This window comes from Pseudopipra pipra, chromosome 4 (genome assembly GCF_036250125.1).
Source record: "Pseudopipra pipra isolate bDixPip1 chromosome 4, bDixPip1.hap1, whole genome shotgun sequence".
Classification (NCBI taxonomy): Eukaryota; Metazoa; Chordata; class Aves; order Passeriformes; family Pipridae; genus Pseudopipra; species Pseudopipra pipra.
This window is the reverse complement of record NC_087552.1, coordinates 17,788,674-17,802,988: the sequence shown is the minus strand read 5'-3', so window position 1 is coordinate 17,802,988 and position 14,315 is coordinate 17,788,674. Positions and strand designations below refer to the sequence as shown.

The 14,315-nt window shown below is 45.2% G+C and overlaps 2 long non-coding RNA genes across 2 annotated transcripts in view; one reads left to right on the top strand and one right to left on the bottom strand.

Annotated features, from left to right (window-relative positions):
* LOC135412873 (uncharacterized) overlaps positions 1 to 14,315 on the bottom strand; it is a 636,102-nt gene that overhangs the window by 444,109 nt on the left and 177,678 nt on the right. The gene's annotated exons all lie outside the window — the stretch shown is intronic.
* On the top strand, positions 1,657 to 3,354 carry LOC135413830 (uncharacterized). Its single transcript, XR_010430415.1, has 3 exons — positions 1,657 to 1,873; positions 3,136 to 3,202; positions 3,303 to 3,354. It is a non-coding gene; the product is annotated as an uncharacterized LOC135413830 (long non-coding RNA).

Below are 14,315 nucleotides of genomic sequence, written 5' to 3'. Positions count from 1 at the left end.
GTGTGTTGTTTTGGGGTTCTGGACCAGAAATCTGTAGGTTTGTTTTTGTACCAGTGACTCAACCACTAAACTGCTAAACCTTCTCCACAGTCAGCGTCTCAGAAAAGCCAAACACAAGCAACTCAGACTGCATGAAAACATGAGCTGCAGACTGGCCTGAAAGCCAAAAGAAAACTATAATTTACTGGAAGGGAAGGTCCTCTTTAAATTTACAGAAAAGAGCATATATAGAAATCTAACAAAAGCATGTCATGATTGTCTGGCAGGGACCAGGGAATGCTGCTGCAAGAAGTGCTGCAAGAAGGCTTCTTTTGGTTGAAAACTCTTTCCTCAGTTAGTATCTGGTCACATAGCTCCAAAAATAAAAGCCAGGGTAGTCCTCATTCAGGTGGATCCTTACATGCAGAACTACTAATGATGTACCATATACTCTCTTTTTATCCAATTCTCCTTCTAGGATATTAGAAGACTCTATGAAGTAAACTAAGTTGAACTTCCAGCTGTTGCTGATCTCAGCTCCAAAATATAATTAGCTAGGTCTGTGTGATCATGTGATGGGCAGGTGCTGAGCTAACTTGGGGATGTTTCTCACCATGTTTCTAAACATGCCACAGTGTTAAGAAGCACAGGATAACTGGTAACATGGGCCTCTTACAACAAGGTGTCTATTGTCTGCTTGACTAAGGACACAGCAAACATTAGCTGGGTATCAGAGATGAGGAGAAAGAGAACTGCTTTGAAACAGTTATAAATATTCTGCCTTCTGAAAGGGCTGTTTGGGATGTTTCCCTGTGTTTGAATGACACCTCATTGCCATTTTAAGGAAACACCAAATGGAAGAGGGTCTCAGAGCCTTACAGCACATCCCGGCTGATGCAGAGTCTGCCCAAAGCTATGGCTGTCCAAGCGAGGCACTGCCAGAATATATGTCACCCATCAACAGGGCCAATGCCCTGCTCCATAGCAGACACAGAATTTCATACCATGGGGAAATCAATCCCTTGATTTTCAATGCTAATCATGGCACTTCTCAAACTGGAGCTACAGCTGCTTTCTCCCCTCCTTTTTTCTTTTTTTTTTTAGGTTGACCAAACCATCTAAGAAAGGAGCAAGAAGGGACACAAATGAACAGAAGTGAGAATTTCTCAAAATCAAATCTTTTTTAATTAGACTATCGCTGGCTCTTCTATATCTTTACAAACAAGTCTCTGGATGTAGAATGCCTACTGAGACAACTAATTTTATTAATTTTTTTTACCCAGGTCAGACCAAAAAACACAAAAGGCCATATTCTGCCTCATATTTGCAATTCCCATTGCACCACGTATGCCCTGGAGAGCAAATCTACAACTTTGTGCAAGCATTAACGCCTTTTTGGTTAATTTTATGTTCAGATTTCTTTCTTCCTGCTCACATTACAGATTCCTACTCCCTACAGAGCAGGGCACAAAAGGTTTCTGGGAAACTGGGCTCTGCCTTTTCACAAAAGGAGGACAGATGTGCCCCGAAGCCCTCCTACACGATACCAACTGCTGTGCATACAACAGACCTGCTGGTTAATGATCTCGCCCAGAAGTAATGTTTTAACCATAGAGTAATTTTTGTTTGCTTCAAAAGCCACAAAGCCAAAGAGGAAGTGTAGGAGAACGTGGGCAGGACAGCGGCCAGGAGCCTCATGACCTCATCTTTTTCCGCCACATGGGGATTGGTGGCTGTGCTTGGGACAGGGTTTAAATTCCCGAAGGTCACAGATGTCAGGCAGTCAGGGGACAAGGGCAGAAAGACAGAGCTTCTGGGAGCCAACTGACTGGAGCTGCTGCTGGGATCACTAGGAGTGCTCTTGCTGCAGCTGACTCCTCCAGCACCAGAAAAGGTAATGTTTTTGCTTTTACTACCTGACATGTGCTAATCTGTCTGCAGCTTTAGTCAAGCAAACACTGAGCAGGAGATCTTTGAAAATTGCTTCACTGGGCAGGGACATTTGATGCTGCTCTGTGGAAAAAGGTGTGTTTTTATAGGAGCAAGGTTGCTTTAGCAATGCAAGGTATTATACGTAATGACAATTTTAAACCTGCGTGCTTATAGATGTCAGGAGGAGGTTGTTGAAAACTCTGCCACTGAATCATGTGCTGCAAACTCAAAGCTGGTGCTTGAACACAGAAAGCTTTCTCCCTCATGTTACCACTGCCTGGCAGTGTCCTTGTTTTTTCTGGCAGGCTCACAGTTTGTGCTGCACAATCCTGAATGGATGGGACACTCATCCTTCTCTGTGTAACTTGAAATTGCAATACCTCTAGTAGAGTGTCCTGTCTCAGGGCCAGCCTTACTAATGCATTTTAAATATGTCCTAAGTAGCCTTTTTTTTCCTGCTATGATTTACCAAAGTTTTAAATGACTCTTGTTCATCAGTGAATTGGTTTAATTTCTCAGGGATGTTCCGTATCCTGGGAACTGGTCTGTAAGCACCAAAATTTACTGTAGCTCAGCACTCTCCTAATTTCAGCAGGAATTAGTCATTTATTAAATTGCTAAAACTGCAGTGTAAGCAGATGTTTCACGTTATCTCTTGTTTGGAAACACAGGTTATTTTGTTCAAGCTTCTGGAGGAGGAAATAAAGGTCTATCAATAAAAGCAGTTTATGTTCATATAAACTGACTTTATACAGAAACTGAAGTTAATAACCCTGAAAACTAGTTTTAAAATAACTGACAAGAGAATCCAAACTGAGTTGGCTTTATGCTGTCTCTTCTCAAAAAAAATACGTTAAATGAATGAAGATAAACCAAAGCTGATATTGATAACACTTGGGCTATCACAAAGCTTTTCCTTTGTCTGTGCAAGTCATTAGGTGACAGGATTCAGTTCACCTTCTCAGTGTGGCCACTCTCACCAGCTGCTCAGCTCTTCTCAGAGCCTCTTAAAAATTATTGTAGCTTTTGAGTAGCTAAGTCATGACAAACCAGCTGGGTGTGTGGTGGTGATGAAGGACAGAAGACAAAAATTAGTATGTGCAGGTTGGATCCACAGCAGGGAGCTGTTCTCAGCACAGTGAAGTACACTGGGAAAAAGGAAAAGCCTATGGCATTTTTGTGGTACTTTACCTTGTTGACTCACTGTTCCAAAATATTTTCTAGGTAAAACATCACAATGAAGGTGGCAGTTCTGTGTTTATGCCTTATCAGCATCACCGCTGCATGGCCAGTGAGTAAATCACAAATGTGGATCACCAATCACTTGTATTATTTTCTTTGCATCTTAGTGAGAAATACTGATAAATGCTTTTTTCTTTTCTCCCTTCAAGGTCAGTAAATCCAAGCAGCAGGCCATTTCTGCCAGCTCCGAAGAAAAATATGTAAGCTCCTTTTGTCTTTCTATTCATTATCTTTAATAAATACTTTTTGATTTTTTTTTTTGTTTCCTCTAATACATCGTTTCTGGTACTTGTTTTATGATTGTAGATGCTTGCAGGGCATGTCCTCACCTGGCTGTTTGGAGCCAGTTTCATAGACTTTTTCCTGTGTCTGGTGTCCTGGTTGAGGACTTTCATTAGTTCTATCTCTGCACCAGCACTGCAAACCTTTTGTCTTAATGAAAAATGTGTCAGTTGCCAGTTAAAAAGAGAAAAGGACTATAGCATGGCACAACTACTACAGCCCACATTTGTTAGTGTGGATCAGATGACAACATTTGGTGTTGGAAGAGCACTTTAATCCAATTCCCATCATTTTTTGGAGTGATGTAAGTGAACGGTATTAATTTTGTATATAGCTATTTGATTTATACTCCACTGCCAGCTGCTACCCATGTAAAATCAATTTTTTGCTCTGAGAACCAGCTACTGCACGTAGTTTAGAGTCTTCATGATGAGGGAGACAAATCAGTCCCAGTGGAACCGGTAAGTGTTTTGAACGACACTATGTCAGTCGAGTGCTGCAGGGCAGCCAGTGAGTAGCAACACTAATTTTCCTCAGTCAAGTGCAGTTCTTGCAGTAGCATCTCTCCCTAAATAGCATCTCCTCCTTAGGCAGGGTGAGGTGAATTCAAAGAAATGCCTGCACATAGCTCCCCAAAACTGCATAAGCCCTGGGCTAGCAGGACAGATACTAGTCTGCACATCTCACATCTGTGTTCATTTTCCTGATGCATAGTAAATGTTTTCCAGCACTTTCCTGATGTGTCAAGCAAAAGCCATGAAGATGTGAATGACAATGATGATGATGATAATGATTCCAATGACACGGATGAATCCAATGAGGTTGTCACGGGTTTTCCCACAGACATTCCAGTCACTGTACCATTCCCCCCATTCCCTTTCACCCGGGGAGACAACGCCGGCAGAGGCGACAGCGTGGCCTACAGGATGAGGGCAAAGGCCGCACTGGTGAAGTCTATCAAACTCCACAAAGATGCAAAAAAGGTAAACAGCACTGAGCAGTGGTCCCCATGGTTTTGGAAATGGGTAGTGAACTTGAAGATGGACATGTTGTTTTATGGGAGTCAGCTTTGAGAAGAATCGGTGAGGGGAAAGCAGGCATGAGCGAAGGAATCTATTTTCCCTTGTCTGGATACCCCAAATCAGGGGGTGTTGATGGTGCCAAGGCAGGAGTGTAGCCTGCTGCTGCAAGATATGCAACACTGCAATGATGTACTCACACACATGAAATCTGAGGACAGGATCAAATGTTAATTTCTCATAATGTGAAGGGTTCATTAACTCCATAAAAGTTAGTGTTTCCAGGCAGAGATGTACCATGCAAGCTTTGGGTGTCCCCTCAGCCTAAGCAGCTTTAGTGCAGTAGGGCAGCACTTGTTGATAGATAATTTCCCAGGAGTGACAGTGGCTCTTGTTTTGCTCTCTAACACAGGTCATGTATGATGCCACTGTGGAAGATGAGAGCAATCTGGATGCAGACAGCCAGTGAGCGGGGTTCTCCCGGGAGGATTCTGCTTCCCGCCGCTCCCTGGAGAAGCATGCCATCAGCGTGGAATGGTCTGACAAGAGCCACGGGCAGGACAGCAGCGAGCTGGACAGCAATCAGCCTGACCGGAGCATGGAAAACGACAGCAGGCAGAAATTCGACAGCCATGAGGCACACACAGCTGCACAGGTTTTCCAGTGATGTATCTTGAAGCAGCATCGTCATTGAGGAAACCTGCTGAACTCAGCCTTTGGGTATTAAACCCCTTGAGGAAGCCTTCTTACCTCTTCCAGAGCTGTGATCTCCTCCTGCCCAATTTCACTATCGTGCTACTGCTTCAGGCCAACGAAGTTGCAAAGAACTGCTACAATGCTTCTTAAAAGAAGTCTAAAAACCAATTATGAGCTTTGAGGAACCATTTGAAGGGGCAAGCATTAGTCCAAAAGGCATCTTTTACAGGTTTACAAGCTGGGTACCACAAACAGGGTGTTGGGCACCAACCTTTAGCCCTGAGCTTAAAAAGGAGTTTTGAACTGTATGTTTTTAGGTACAGAGCTTGACACCGACTGTGCAGAGCAGGCCAAGTGGTGCCCATCAGCAATAGCTCTGCTCAGCGCGCAGATACTTTCATGGCTGTGCAGGGACAGCGGGGGCAGCCCGGAGAGGCACAAGTCCCCCTTATAACACCATGTATTTTCAGAAGAGGGCAAAAGCAGACTGCCTGAGGGAGCAGCTGAAAGCAGTACCTCTCAAAAGAAGAGGAACACAGCTATAGAAGAATAATGATTTTTCCCCTCACCTCCTGTAGTTACTCAGTGCCATCATCCTGTGCCAAGGAGCAGGGACTGAGATGGACTGAAATACCACCCAGACCCCAGCAAACCCCTCCTCCCAGTGCTCAGCCTTCCTGCTAAGCTGACAGCCAAACCTGGGCAACTGAAGGGACCCTGAGCACATCCAGATTTTTGGAGGATGGAAGATGCTCCAAAGCCCCCATCCTTTGCCAAGAGAAGCACTTAGTGCCATTGAGAAGGGTGCAAATCAGTCCCAGCAATAAGAAACCTACCTGAGTTTTTCTTCTGCAGAACAAGCCACTCACTACTGCCTCCCACCAAGGGCTTCAAAAATGTTTTTACTTAATTCAAACTGTCTCAATATGTATTTCTCTAACAGACCATCCACCAGCACTTCCCCGTTAAGAGATTGGGAAATGTGTTCCGAGGTCACAACCATTGCTATAGTCAAGCAAAGGCACAATTGGACACATGAATTGCAATGCAATTCTCAGTGGGACTAGTAAAAATTATTATAAGTGAATATTATCATCTTTTCGGGGCTTCTTTTGGTAATCCTTGCCTATTTCCCCGCATCCTTATGGTGGATTTAGAAGGACTGCTGTGCAGGGTTGCTTTGGGGAGTGCAATCCTATCCCTGTGCTGAGCTGTGTGGGGAGCCAGGTGTCACACTCCCTCCCATCAATAACCCACCATATGTCCCTGGCAGCCCGAGAGGATGATGCAGCCCTCTTTCACTTGGGTCACCCTGGCAGCAAAACCAACTTGCCCATGGGCAGAGCCCTGTGGGCAAACACAGCCACGGTCGTGGGGCTGAAGGACCGAGCTAGTTGCTGGACCTCTGCTGCCTTGTGGAGTCCAGTTGTTTGTCTACCCACAGCTCAAAATCATTTTCGTTACTAGTGACTCAAAGAGTGAGAAGCAGTACCAACCCACTTGAGGTGGCAAATGGGTTTTCTCACATCATAGCACATTTTCTTGTCATCAGTGATCACTCTGCAGCAGGCTATGTCCGTATATGACATCTTATACTACATTCACCCTTCTTCAATTATTTTATGACCCTTGCTTTGTTCTCCAGGGTACCCCTGATTTGGGAGAGTACAGAGCTGAAAACCTCTGGCCAGTGAACCATGCATTTCTCACTTATGAGTTGCTTTCTCCTGACAAAAAACGGTGGCAAACCATAGCCATCAGTGAAAATCCCAATGCTGTTTTTCTGGGGTGATTAATATAGAAGCCAGCTCAATCTGGGCTTAGTTTACACTGTTGGCCATCATTAACCTTTTATTTTTGGAAGTTAATAGATGTAAACTTCTTCCTTCATGAAATGGAAAGGCAAGGGGTATTTCAGAGGTTCTATGCCTTGCTTTAAAGCTGGTCCACATGGAAGGAGATAGAACAGCTATGTGGCCTTTTCAGCTTTTGTAGGATGCACAGAGAAGGGGCAAGAGATTTCCCTCCCTTCCACCACTGAGTGATGAGTATTTGCAATAGTGGCTTTAGTTAAAAAGTGTTGGGTCTTACAATAAACATGTTTTCAGCCCCCTGCTGTGATCATTAGCAGCATTGAGGAAGATCAAGCCTGAGAGCCTTCAAATGTTCAACTTACTAAAAGCTACCCCTCCTTTTCCTCAGTGCTCTCTCCTCCCTTGCCCCTAATAACACATTCCTGCTAAAAGCCATCCAGTCCCACCCTGAAATACAAGTGGTGCTGGTTCCACTCAGCCAACCTCCACTGCACCTGGAGTGTGAGTGGACAGGGTCCCTGCCTTAATACATGGGATGTTTCATACTCCAGTAAATCCAGTTTAAACACTTGCTTTCCAAAAATCTTGGATCCAAAGGGCTTAGATAAAAAAAAAAAACCCTAAAGGAGATTTAATGCTTGATATACAAATGTTAAGATGCTAGAGCAATTCCAAATATATATTTAATATATGAATAATTAAGTACCTCAAACCAGCAACAAATATGAGGAATGAAGGATGTGAATATGATGACTGAAATGAGTTTCCTTTAATTCCCAGGCTCAGGACTGAGAAAAATGGGGAAGTCATCCCCAACCATCCTTAAACTCTCAACATTTTGGCCTAAAAGCAACAGTTGTAATAACAGAGAAATTTTTGTAAGAAATGAACCTCCTCACATAGAGCACGATCTGAAAATATCCTTATGCTATCCACAGTGTTGGACAAATTGCCACCATCCTCCCCACACCCGAGAGTGCCCATGGGATCGGAAGCTGAGGAGCATCCCGCATCCAGCAGGGCTGACACAGGGTTGCTGCCACTCTCAAGAGCTCCAGCCAACCCCTCTGAATGCAGGGCCAGTGGTAGACTGGCTAGAAGGAAAATGGAATTTTAATTTCCCTTTTTTTCCCGTGTCATCTTTCACAGCAGAGCAGGGCCTTGGGGGGGAAGGTGCTGTCCCCAGAAACAGAGCAAACTTCCTCCTAACCCTGTTGGGAAATGCTCAGCAGAGGAACAGTTGAACACTTGAAAACTTCAAGACTTTAGAGACTTGAAATAAGCATCTAAATTGTTGGGGGGAAGAGGGAAGTTTGGTGTCCTTTTAATTGCTTTGAATTAGGGCTAAATTTAAAACGAGTCTTTTCAACAACAGAGCAATAAACACGGAGGAAGAAGGTTAAGAAAGGGTTTAATTTTCTCACGGGGGAGGGGAGGTTTTGGTGGGGTTTCTTTAGCCCCCGAAGGGCTGCAGCGCTACTCGGGCTGGAGGCGGAGGGAGGGGGACGTGTCCCTCTGCTCTGCCCTCGTGAGGCCTCGCCCGGAGGCTGCGCCCGGCTCTGACCCGGCACAAGCGGGATGTGCCCGCCGGGCCGGCACGAAGGGCAAGGAAGCAGCGGGCACAAAGATGCTCACAGGGCCAGAGCACCTCTCCTATGGAGCCAGGCTGGGACAGCCGGGGATGTCCAGCCTGGAGAGGAACGGGCTCCGGGGGAGGCCTCACTGCGGCCCTCCAGTGGCTGAAGGGGCCTGTAGGAAAGGCAGAGAGCGATTTCTTCACACGGGCAGTGAGTGAGAGGAGAAGGGGGAACGATTTTAAAGCAGAAGAGGGAAGATTTAGATTAGATGTTAGGAAGAGCTGTGAGGGTGTCGAGACACTGGAGCAGGCTGCCCAGAGAAGCTGTGGATGCCCCGTCTCTGGAAGGCACTATTCCAGGCCAGGCTAGATGGGGCCCTGAGCACCCTGGTCTAGTGGATGATGTCCCTATCCATGGCAGGGGAGTTAGAACCAGATGATCTTCAAGGTCCCTTCCAAGCCAAAGCATTCTGGGCCTCCACGAGGGTGCAAAGAGGTCACCGGCTACCGGACCATGGAATGTTACCAAACGGTTGCCATGCGGGCGTCCGCACGGAGGGGTCAGGAGCCCAACACTCCATCGACAGTTGGCAGTTGGCGGATACTCTGCTGGGAAGCAGGTGCAGAACCTCTGTCTTCTCTGTCCCTGGTGGGAACAGAAGGCGATTTGCTGATAATTTTCACGACAAATTCTCAACTAGCGGTACAGGTGAGTGTAGATGATCTTTGAAAATGTTTCTGATGCTGTGGGGCTGTTCTGGGCTTCAGGTCCAGCTGCAGGTGTCTGGGACTCAAGTACCAGACTCATAGATTTCCCCTCTAGCTTTGGGCAGAACCTGGTGACTCGTGAAAGGGAATCTTAGAGTATGTGTGGCTATTTAAGAGAACAGGCATTCCAGATAGGTCATCTCCTCTCTTCTTTTCTGATAGGTTTGGAAGAACATCATTCTCTGATTCCTAGAAATCAGGACTTTGTAGCCTGTTCTACCTAAGGAATCTAAGGGATCGATTGCTGTAACTTCCCTGAAATTCCTTTTTTGGTGTTTGTCCCACTGACTTTTCCAGTGGTTTTAGATCACCAAACACCATGAGCACAGTAAGTACTTTACTACTCAATGCAAATCTGATTTCTGAAACATATTTTCTGGGGTACTTCTAGAAAGGATTTCAAGAGTTTTTAGCAAGGGCACGGGAGGAGAAGCCTGTTAAAACTTTATGTAACTTCATGTTCTGGGATACTGAAGGTTTTGAATCTCTTGGGGTGCTAGCAATAGCTCAGAAATGCTTACAGTGTGAGCAACACCCTGATAGAATTGTGAACTAGTCTTCTTCTTTGCAAGCCACTGGGATAGGCTTTTTCCTGGTGAGGCACCTGGTAAGAGATCAGGGGTGATGTCTTTTCCTTGATGCAATGGGCTCAGGTAGGAATGACCCAGAGCACCATTCAATGTGTATTCCAGACGTTGTGGAGTTGTTTTCTGTATCCTCGTGTACTTTCACTGGTGTTGCAAAAATGAGGGCCCCGTTAATATTACTCCCACACCAAATGCTAAGGCTTTGTTCTCTCTTAGAATCGGCGAAAGCGCCGTGGAGGAGCCGTTAATTCCAGACAAGCTCCGAAACGAAGCAGGCTGCTGGCTTCTAGTGCAGGTGAGGCTTCAGCAGCAGAGCCAATAGACCTCGAAGAAAGTCGTGTGCTTTCTTTTGATCTTGGTAAGAACAGAAACTGCTTCTAGAGGTTTGACATACAGCTGAACATATGCTTTTGCCAGTTTCTAGGCCCTGTACTGGGGAGGAAGGGAAACATGGGATTTTAGGAAGTGCCTAGTACGGCATCCCTAAACAACAAGCCTTCTCACAACCATTTGGGTTTGTTACTGAGCTGTGATCCATTTTCCACTAAAATGAGAGAGATTCCATGCTTTCATTTGAAAGAGAATGAGAGAGAATTTCCACTAAAATGAGGGAGATGAGCTGTGTATCAAAGGTCCTCAAGTGCTGCTCAGACATCTGAATGAACTCTGATGAGCTGGCAGGTGCCACAGCTGCCACTACAGAGGGTGGCAAACTAAGTATGAGATCTCTGAAGCTGGAAGAAGATAAGGAAAAGCTAGCTGTGCCCCATCCCTCAGGGGAACATGTACAGCATGGTACTGTAAAATTAGGATACCCTCTACGATTCTGGTTCTGCTTTGGGTTTTGTTTTGGGTTTTTTTTCTGTCTGATAAACATTACCCTATGTTAGATGAATCATCTGTTGGTGTGTACCTCCCACAAGATATTGTTATCCAACAGAATTGTGTGAGAAGTTCAGCTGCTGTTCCTCTTGCACTGCCACCTGTGAAAAAACAGGGCTGGTAATGGTCTCTGTGGACTGTTGAGGGCAAAGCTTGAGTGACATTTTGGCCACATTCCTGAAGAGAAGAGACCCAAGGCACAATCGAATCTACCTCAGCCTGTTCCACAGTGACAGCCCATTTCTCTTTTTCAGCTGTTGACGAAATCATAGATCTCACCGACGAATCTGCTGAGCCTGAAGTCATTGATCTAACTGGTGATGATTCTGCTGTGGTAAGTAATGAATGGCACACTTCTGTCCATCTTGCAGTCAAATTAGTTTTCTCCTGTGCTCCTGGGCCTATCTTCTGGCATCTAACTAGGTAGCCTGACCTCCAGGGTTGAAACACAGCTCTGATTGACCACTTTAGACAGAGTTACCAGTCAAATGCACCTCTGAACACATTAACACTTCCAAGTATCCCTTGTAGTGAAAAAGTAGTTTAAAAGAGCCTGTTGCTCCAGAACTTGGGCACAACATTTACCAGTCATTGGTAATGTAACAGAAGGAGATGCAATTTAAAAGGGAAGTTATTCCAGAGATCCTCATCATACAGGCCAGGGATTTAAAGAAAAAGAAAAGGAGAGGACAGGAAGACTTTGACTCCTCAAATATTAAGTGTTTACCTGCAACATCCATTTAAGGTGCTCCTGGACACTGAGGGGTTCATCTAATAGGAAGTGTTTATGGCTATCACTGCTGAATTTGCCTGTTTAGGGCAAAAAGAGGGAAAGAAACACCTCCAGCCTAAATCCAATTAGGGAACTGAAAGAGGGGAGCAGGGAGGAGGGGCTACATGTGGTTCCTAAGCTGCCTCCATTTCGACCCCGTTGCAGCAGTGCGAGCAGAACCAGCAGCACCCAGCTGGAAACCCAGTTGTTTCCAGTGCAGCAGATAATTCAGTTGTGCTACTGACCAGTGATGATGAAGAGGAACCAAGAGATAATGATGGGTATGTGACAGATGAAGTGTCTTTCTACAGTCTAATTTCTGACACAGGGTAGAAATAGGTCTTTGCCAAGGCTTTGAGTTCTGCTTGATTCTGTGTGAAAAATTCAGACCTGGAATAAAGTGGCCTGTCTGTTTTTGAAATCCCATCCAAAAATCCAGTAAAATCCAGAAGAAAGCTTTTTTATCTCATTAAGGAATTAAGGAATGGATCTTACACTGTGGCTTGAGACACACTGAAATGCTTGAAGTACATAAAAGCCTTTCAAATGATTGTGTTGCTCGGCTGGGATGTTGCTAGGTCCGACTAAAGGATGTTTTAATTTCTGACACTTCATGTGTTGGTAACCCTCCATGCACAGTGAAATTAATGGCTGCATTTTCTTTCAAGTTCTCTTCTCTCTAGCACACGGCCAGCAGCTACTGTTACCTCTCCAATTTGGATAGATGACTCCTCAGAGGTAAGGATCCACATGTTGTTATCCTTTCAGCTTTATGGGAGGGCAAAGAGGACAGAGGGGGATCTGCACAGCTCAGCTGGCTGATGTGGGATGCTACGGGCAGCTGGCTTGAGCACAGCCCTTGCTTTGCAGCTCCAACTAGCACGTCCCTCCAAGTCACTTCTCAGGGGTGTACACACAGGGAGGAACCCTTGCCAAGATGGCACATCTGTGGGTTCCTTATTATTCTGGTAGATACTGACTGATTGCAGATACTCCAAGTCCTATTAGCCTGGTGCCAGTGCAGCATCAAAGTTGAATTCTTTACTCCAAACCCCTATTGTGGTTTCCTTTCTCTGATGCAATGGGCTCAGGCAGGAATGACCCAGAGCACCATTCAATGTGTATTCCAGTCGTTGTGGAGTTGTTTTCTGTATCCTCGTGTACTTTTACTGGTGTTGCAAAAATGAGGGCCCCGTTAATATTACTCCCACACCAAATGCTAAGGCTTTGTTCTCTCTTAGAATCGGCGAAAGTGCCCTGGAGGAGCCATTAATTCCAGACAAGCTCCGAAACGAAGCAGGCTGCTGGCTTCTAGTGCAGGTGAGGCTTCAGCAGCAGAGCCAATAGACCTCGAAGAAAGTCGTGTGCTTTCTTTTGATCTTGGTAAGAACAGAAACTGCTTCTAGAGGTTTGACATACAGCTGAACATATGCTTTTGCCAGTTTCTAGGCCCTTTACTGGGGAGGAAGGGAAACATGGGATTTTAGGAAGTGCCTAGTATGGCATCCCTAAACAACAAGCCTTCTCACAACCATTTGGGTTTGTTACTGAGCTGTGATCCATTTTCCACTAAAATGAGAGAGATTCCATGCTCTCATTTGAAAGAGAATGAGAGAGAATTTCCACTAAAATGAGGGAGATGAGCTGTGTATCAAAGGTCCTCCAGGGCTGCTCAGACATCTGAATGAACTCTGATGAGCTGGCAGGTGCCACAGCTGCCACTACAGAGGGTGGCAAACTAAGTATGAGATCTCTGAAGCTGGAAGAAGATAAGGAAAAGCTAGCTGTGCCCCATCCCTCAGGGGAACATGTACAGCATGGTACTGTAAAATTAGGATACCCTCTACGATTCTGGTTCTGCTTTGGGTTTTGTTTTGGGTTTTTTTTCTGTCTGATAAACATTACCCTATGTTAGATGAATCATCTGTTGGTGTGTACCTCCCACAAGATATTGTTATCCAACAGAATTGTGTGAGAAGTTCAGCTGCTGTTCCTCTTGCACTGCCACCTGTGAAAAAACAGGGCTGGTAATGGTCTCTGTGGACTGTTGAGGGCAAAGCTTGAGTGACATTTTGGCCACATTCCTGAAGAGAAGAGACCCAAGGCACAATCGAATCTACCTCAGCCTGTTCCACAGTGACAGCCCATTTCTCTTTTTCAGCTGTTGACGAAATCATAGATCTCACCGACGAATCTGCTGAGCCTGAAGTCATTGATCTAACTGGTGATGATTCTGCTGTGGTAAGTAATGAATGGCACACTTCTGTCCATCTTGCAGTCAAATTAGTTTTCTCCTGTGCTCCTGGGCCTATCTTCTGGCATCTAACTAGGTAGCCTGACCTCCAGGGTTGAAACACAGCTCTGATTGACCACTTTAGACAGAGTTACCAGTCAAATGCACCTCTGAACACATTAACACTTCCAAGTATCCCTTGTAGTGAAAAAGTAGTTGAAAAGAGCCTGTTGCTCCAGAACTTGGGCACAACATTTACCAGTCATTGGTAATGTAACAGAAGGAGATGCAATTTAAAAGGGAAGTTATTCCAGAGATCCTCATCATACAGGCCAGGGATTTAAAGAAAAAGAAAAGGAGAGGACAGGAAGACTTTGACTCCTCAAATATTAAGTGTTTACCTGCAACATCCATTTAAGGTGCTCCTGGACACTGAGGTGTTCATCTAATAGGAAGTGTTTATGGCTATCACTGCTGAATTTGCCTGTTTAGGGCAGAAAGAGGGAAAGAAACACCTCCAGCCTAAATCCAAT